The sequence below is a fragment of the Alosa pseudoharengus genome, unplaced genomic scaffold (assembly GCF_046254945.1).
Source record: "Alosa pseudoharengus isolate Yale_2024_CS ecotype anadromous, Long Island Sound unplaced genomic scaffold, YU_APseudo_1.1 YU_APseudo_1.1_scf_3, whole genome shotgun sequence".
In the NCBI taxonomy this organism is placed as follows: Eukaryota; Metazoa; Chordata; class Actinopteri; order Clupeiformes; family Clupeidae; genus Alosa; species Alosa pseudoharengus.
The window spans coordinates 34,233,467-34,239,796 of NW_027468718.1; the positions used below are offsets into that span (position 1 = coordinate 34,233,467).

General features: G+C 38.4%; 1 long non-coding RNA gene across 1 annotated transcript; it reads left to right on the forward strand.

Annotated features, from left to right (window-relative positions):
* The first annotated feature begins 2,628 nt into the window (after positions 1-2,628).
* Positions 2,629-5,417, forward strand: LOC143100704 (uncharacterized). Its single transcript, XR_012981922.1, has 2 exons — positions 2,629-3,440; positions 3,825-5,417. It is a non-coding gene; the product is annotated as an uncharacterized LOC143100704 (long non-coding RNA).
* The last annotated feature ends 913 nt before the right edge of the window (positions 5,418-6,330 follow it).

Below are 6,330 nucleotides of genomic sequence, written 5' to 3' on the forward strand. Positions count from 1 at the left end.
AGTCACACACTTGCCAGAAAACACAGGATAGTGAACCTGGCCACAACTTCAGAGAATACAAATGGCATATGCTTCATTTTTACGATTATGAGGGGGTCCTCGGAATATTTTCTCCCCTACAGGGGGACATGACACATGTGGGGCGGCATGAGCACTTAAAAAATAAAAATCCTCTGAGCCACAAAGCGGTTTCTATTATCTGTCATTTCACTGTGTGGGGAATTGGCAAATTGGTGCCTCCTGCAGCTGCAGGTGCTCCTGCTTGAGAAGGTGCCGTGCACAGAGGGGGAAAGGGGGGGGGGGGGCAGTTTACCTCTGGATCTCCCAAATGAAACATTTTTGTTTTTCTGAATCGTGTGAAATGGCTAATAAAAATAGGTAATACAAAATGATTATGTGGTCACCAAGGTGAATTGGTTTAGTCTTGACTTCTGGTCATGGCTAAACCAATTCTGGTCTGAACACAGAGATGGAGAGGAAAAGGTCAAAGCCATCCGGTGCCCAAATTAGGAAAAAAAGAGAAGTGGAGAAACAAGCAAAAGATATGCAAGGTATGCAACTATGTGCTCTTTTTATGATTACGGTATCCATGTCATGAATGAAGAGCTAATGTCAATTGGTGGGTATAAGTGAAGTGCATGGTCGCCCAGGGCGTCATACAAGGGGTCCTTGGAACCACACAATTTGAGAACCCCTGCTGTAGATTATGTCTAAAAAGAGAAAATGCAAGATGGAAGAGATTGATGGTACATGAACTCTGAAAGTAATTGTGGTGAATAATTACTTAATATTAACTTAGACTGGCAAACTTCAGGAACACTCAGGAATCAGGTTTATTCTGTTACAAGCAGAGAGGGTAAAAAATGGTCTATGGTCTATGTAGGCCTAGGCCATGGCACTCTCTCTCTCTCCTTCAGTTCCCCATCTTCTAGTTCTTCTTAGTCTGACAAACATTGCAGTTTAGTTACTTTTGTATGGGTTAAACAAAGGAAGAATTGGCGGCAAAACAATCCCACGTGGTTGGTTCTCCACTTGGCATCAGACACACCTACTCACACCTACTTCACACCTATCTGAAGAACATGAGGAGAGATATCTTATATATCAGAAATATCACTAATAGACTGTTCCAAACATTCTCACAATCGAATCATTACAATCCTTGTACTGAGACTATTACAATGATACCAAACATGAATATATTTACATTTCATGACACATGGATACATTATATCAAGGTACATCCTTTGTCTTGTGGATCTGATAGCACTTGGAACCAGTACATTAGCATTTCATTGGGGGAGGGGAGGGTGCCTTTGTTTTAATGCCAAGAGGGGCCACATTGCTAAAACTAGTCTTGAAACACAACTAAAATTATTGCTATCAACTCTCCTTTAGAGTGCAGGGCTCCGACAAACATGAAAACACTAACTGTAATAAATGGGTGTAAGGTACAGTAGGCTATACTGCACATCATTGTCTGTCTGCATGCAGCATACAACATACGGCACAGAGGAGGAAATGACATGTTCATGAAAAATAAATCTTTAAATAGTCACAAAGAGAGACAATTTCTCTCACAATAAAAATGTGGAGAGATAAACAAGCACACAGAAAACACACGCACGACTGGTGATTATGTACACAGTCGCGTTCTCACATGCAGTCTTTGAAGAAGTACACAAACCACATTTCCTGGGTGATGATGGGTGAGATAGGTGTCTTGAGGGGTGGTTGCAGGCTTTTTCTTACATAAACATACTTCTTACTCTAAACATAGGTGTGATTTCCCTGAAAATCCTCACAAAACACCACAGTTTGCCTATGTTAAAATGATTATGCACCATATAATTATGATTATGAATTCCTTTTTTGTATGCATTTTTTACTTTCACTGACATTCACTGCTTTAAAGTAGGCCTATCCTGACTGAACAGTTTCTGTTCAGTAGCAAAAGTATATTTACATTCTAAAACACTGTAGAGGAAAGTGGTACATTAATCAGTGTAAAAAACAAGGCTTGCTTAGAACTGGTACATCAAGCTGGCACAACTACAGGTACACAACTGTTCAAAGCTGCACATCCGTTTCAATACCTGATTTACTTTTTAAGATATCTTCAGACAATTTGCTTTACAAAGACACACCTGAGCTCAACTCTGATCCTTTGCTCATGCAAAATGTATTATATCAATCAATATCACCTCTCATCTCTGCTTTCACCTTGACAAATAAAGAGTGAAAACAGAACAGAAGTGCCATTCACACATCAACTGGGGCAAAGTTAAGACAAGACAGACACAGACATAACCACAGGCCGCACCTGATGGGGCTCAAGTCGAGCTTATGCAGACCATCGCATCCTCACTGCACATTGCAATAGCATACGGTATGTGCAACTGCACCAACCTGTTGACAGAAACATGTGGGTGGATTGGAGGGGGGCACATGACACACTTTGATGTTCAGCACATAATACAATAACGAGAAGTCAATGATGTTCAGCACATAATACAATAACGAGAAGTCAATGATGTTCAGCACATAATACAATAACGAGAAGTCAATGATGTTCAGCACATAATACAATAACGAGAAGTCAATGATGTTCAGCACATAATACAATAACGAGAAGTCAATGATGTTCAGCACATAATACAATAACAAGAAGTCAATGATGTTCGAAGGCATTCAACAGTGAATTGCGAGCTCATGTGTGTCTATGAGAGCAAGAGATGCTATTGGACATTGCATGACAGTTAATTAAGATTTTGCTGTTTTTGTTTACCTTTACATGTCTTTCATGTATTTTAAATATGATCTGGCAACTTGATTGGCTGTCAATCTCAGCTGTTTTCCTGTCTGGGAGCAACAAAACCAAGCTGTGCATCTGCAGAGACGACATCATAACCGACTGAGAATCGTCCTTGGTGGATTAAAGCCACTTTAACTTCGCCTATATATCCATAATGGTTTATACTCCTCCTGAAGCTTTTTTCGCACTTTTGACTAAAACCGCCAACGCGTTTGTGGCCTTGGTCATATTCTTAATCCTGAAGTTCATACTTGAGCTGGATTTCAATTTTTCCTGTTCACAAGGATTCCATCTTTATGACTTTGTCTACATGTTTGTACCACCAATGGTAATTGTGTTTTTGGGATACATTGTCGAGAAACATCTGGTTCGAGTCTTTTTTAACTTGGGCAAACAAAATGGTTTGAACCGCAAAAGGTGTCAGTGTTTCTTCTTTAATAAGCAATTGCTGCGTTTAATGTTTGCCTGGGCATTTTGGATGGCAGCTATATTTCTAGATGGTGACTGGTATGCATGTTACAAAGCAAACCATGGCAACATGACAATGGATCTTCCCTGCAAAAATAAGGAGACGCTTTCATATGAAGACACTCAATTCCAAAAGAATGCTAAAAAAGACTCTATGGTAAGCAGAAAAAAAATTTCCAGACTGAATGACCAAATTGACATTGACTTGCCAAATGCAAAATCCACTAGAATTTAAATAAATAGTACTGAAATTGGAGATAGATATACAATGTATTTGTTTATACAGTTTGACTGAATATATTTTGATTAATTTATTTGCCTTTATAAACTGCCTTACTGTTGACAATGCATGGTAATGGCAAATTGAGAGGATGATTCTTGACTGAGCGGTGAAATATAATGAGCTATTCAAACTTTAGAGAGCAAGGCAAAAGGCATATGTCAATCTTCCAAACATGGCACTAATATCATATAGTGGGCATTACAGTAAAAATGAATGAATTTTACATGGCATTGAATGTGTGTTTTAATTTCCATGCAGGCATATGGCTTAATTATAATGGGGAGCTTTGTTGCTGTGTGGGCACTGTGCACTTGCTGTAAGATCAGATGTAAGTGTTCAAAATCATACTACAAAAGGCTGTACCAGTTTCATCTCTCACAAGAAACGGAAGCCTATCTCACAGAAGAGCTGAAGAAACTAGCCCAAGCGAAAGCCCGGCTCATTAGCAGAAAAGCCCTTGAGGAAATCCACCAACAAGAGATAAATCAGATAAATGTAGCAGATGATCCTTGGTGCACGATCTCTGACATATTAGTGCACCAGTCACTTCATAATAAACAACAACAGACACCAGACTCTCCATTAGAACCAGCAGACTCTCCATTAGAATCAGCAGACCTGCCAGTAGGACCAGCAGAAGAACAAGAACAAGCAAAATCAATATCTGCTCATCTAGATATACCACAGTCAACAGAACCAAATACATCAATCCAAACTAGTCAAAGTACATCAAACCCATTAAAGATGGAAATAGATGGAAGGCCAGCTCCTCCACCAGCAGTACCACCAAAGCCACCTTCATCAGCAATACCACCAAAAACAACTACAGGAAAACATGCACTCACAAAATCACAATCAGCTGCACTGAAACCAAAAGCATCATGGTTAAAATCTGATACAGAAGGACCAGATACTGAAGAACCGTTCATTTCAAACCAAAGCTTGAAACACCACAAGACAACAAAGAGTCCATTGTAGATTAAATGGCTTATTATCTGTTTCATCAGGGATTTTAGCTTGGACCGGGATGTTTTAGCTTAGTTTAGCTTGTTGTAGCAGGTTTACATCACTAGGTCTACTCATCCTGATTACGGTATGCCCATGTGTTTGTCTTATTTTATGCTTACGTTATGTACAGTACTTGTTTGTTTGTCAGCTGCATGTAGTTTTTAGTTTAGTAGTAGTTGTAGTAGTAGTAGTAGTAGTAGTAGTAGTAGCAGCAGCAGCAGTAGTAGTAGTAGGGTATTTCTCAGATTTCGGGCCTATTTGGGTTACTGAAATTTTGAAGCATAAAATTCAAAATTTGACTAATTGGTATGCATCAAATTATCAGTCATTTTGATAGGAGTAACCTTGTGAGCTTGGTTGAGACCACAATATGAGGGAATTTATGATTTTTTTGAATTTTTCAGGTAATTATCATTACCATCACATCATTTAATATGTACATTTTAAAGATGAAATGATCAATCAATGATCAATCAATGATCAATTATGGTTTCACATGAAGTCTATTTTATCTTAAACTTATTAGAATTGTTGAATTTTACTTACAACATTATAGTCGTTTAAGTATCTTTTTTTTTCACTCGACCCTGGCTTGGAATTTCATTTATCTGAAATAAATGCCATATATCATATCTGTTTTCATCCAGTGGCAATTTAGACTGTCCAACATTGTCAAAAATATCTAATTAATGTCATTTATTGTAATTTATACATAATCTATTGGCAAAAATATGCATGGTGATGATGATGACATTGCAGTTCTGATAATGACATTTGTTGCAGTGATGACGAATCACTGATCGTAATCTATTGCAATTAAATGTTTATAATTTAGAAACCCAAGTTGAACTGACTTTGTGAACTTTTTTTTTTTTTTGTGACTTTTAAAAAGAGTACTTTAAATGTATCTGCAAAAATGTCATCACCAACACAGTCGTCATTACCACTACATTTCAAGCTATAATGTGCTGGTAAGCATAAGTTCAGCAGAACAATGTGGATGTTACAAGGTAAGAAACACGATTTAAAACGAGTTTCTTGTTTCTCACTTCTCTTTCTGGGACGGTAGTCTCAATGTTGCAAGGTTGGTTTTCCGCCTGGGGATGCTAGGGGCAGCAGGGAAAGTCACCATTTTCACCTGAACAGGTAATTTAACTAACCAAATGATTTCTAAACGGGTTTATTACGTTGAAATAGTTGCCAAGTTCCCCTTTAGTCGAAGCTAACTAACCTACCTATGGCAAGTTGCATTGCAAGTTAGCTCTGGGGTAGCAAAACTCAAACAAAGTTTGCCATCTTAATGCACCGAAGATCACAGGAGCCTGTCAAAGGCAGAGGACAAAAATTTGTAGAGCAAACGTCTGCATTTCAGACTTACAGGTGCGATAAAATCCCCCAAAAATGTTATTTTCCCATAGAAAAACTTGCAAGATACCGGAAGATGGCAGCGTTTTTGTAGGAGAACCCCACAGGTCTATGTCTGTGCCCTGCTTCAAACTCACGATGACATTTCATATCACCATCACAAGAGGGCACAATAAACCAGCCTGAACAGTTTGATGTGTGGTTCCAAACAGCACCATAAACAACAACTAACAATTAAGACAGTGATCAAATTTAGGTGGATGATCTCTATCTCCACTTTTGTTAAAAGCTAAACTTGTCACCTACATTTCACACAGATGGTAATATGACCATCAAAAAATGGTATACTACAGGATGGCCAGCTATAAATGCACAAGAATGCTATGCATTG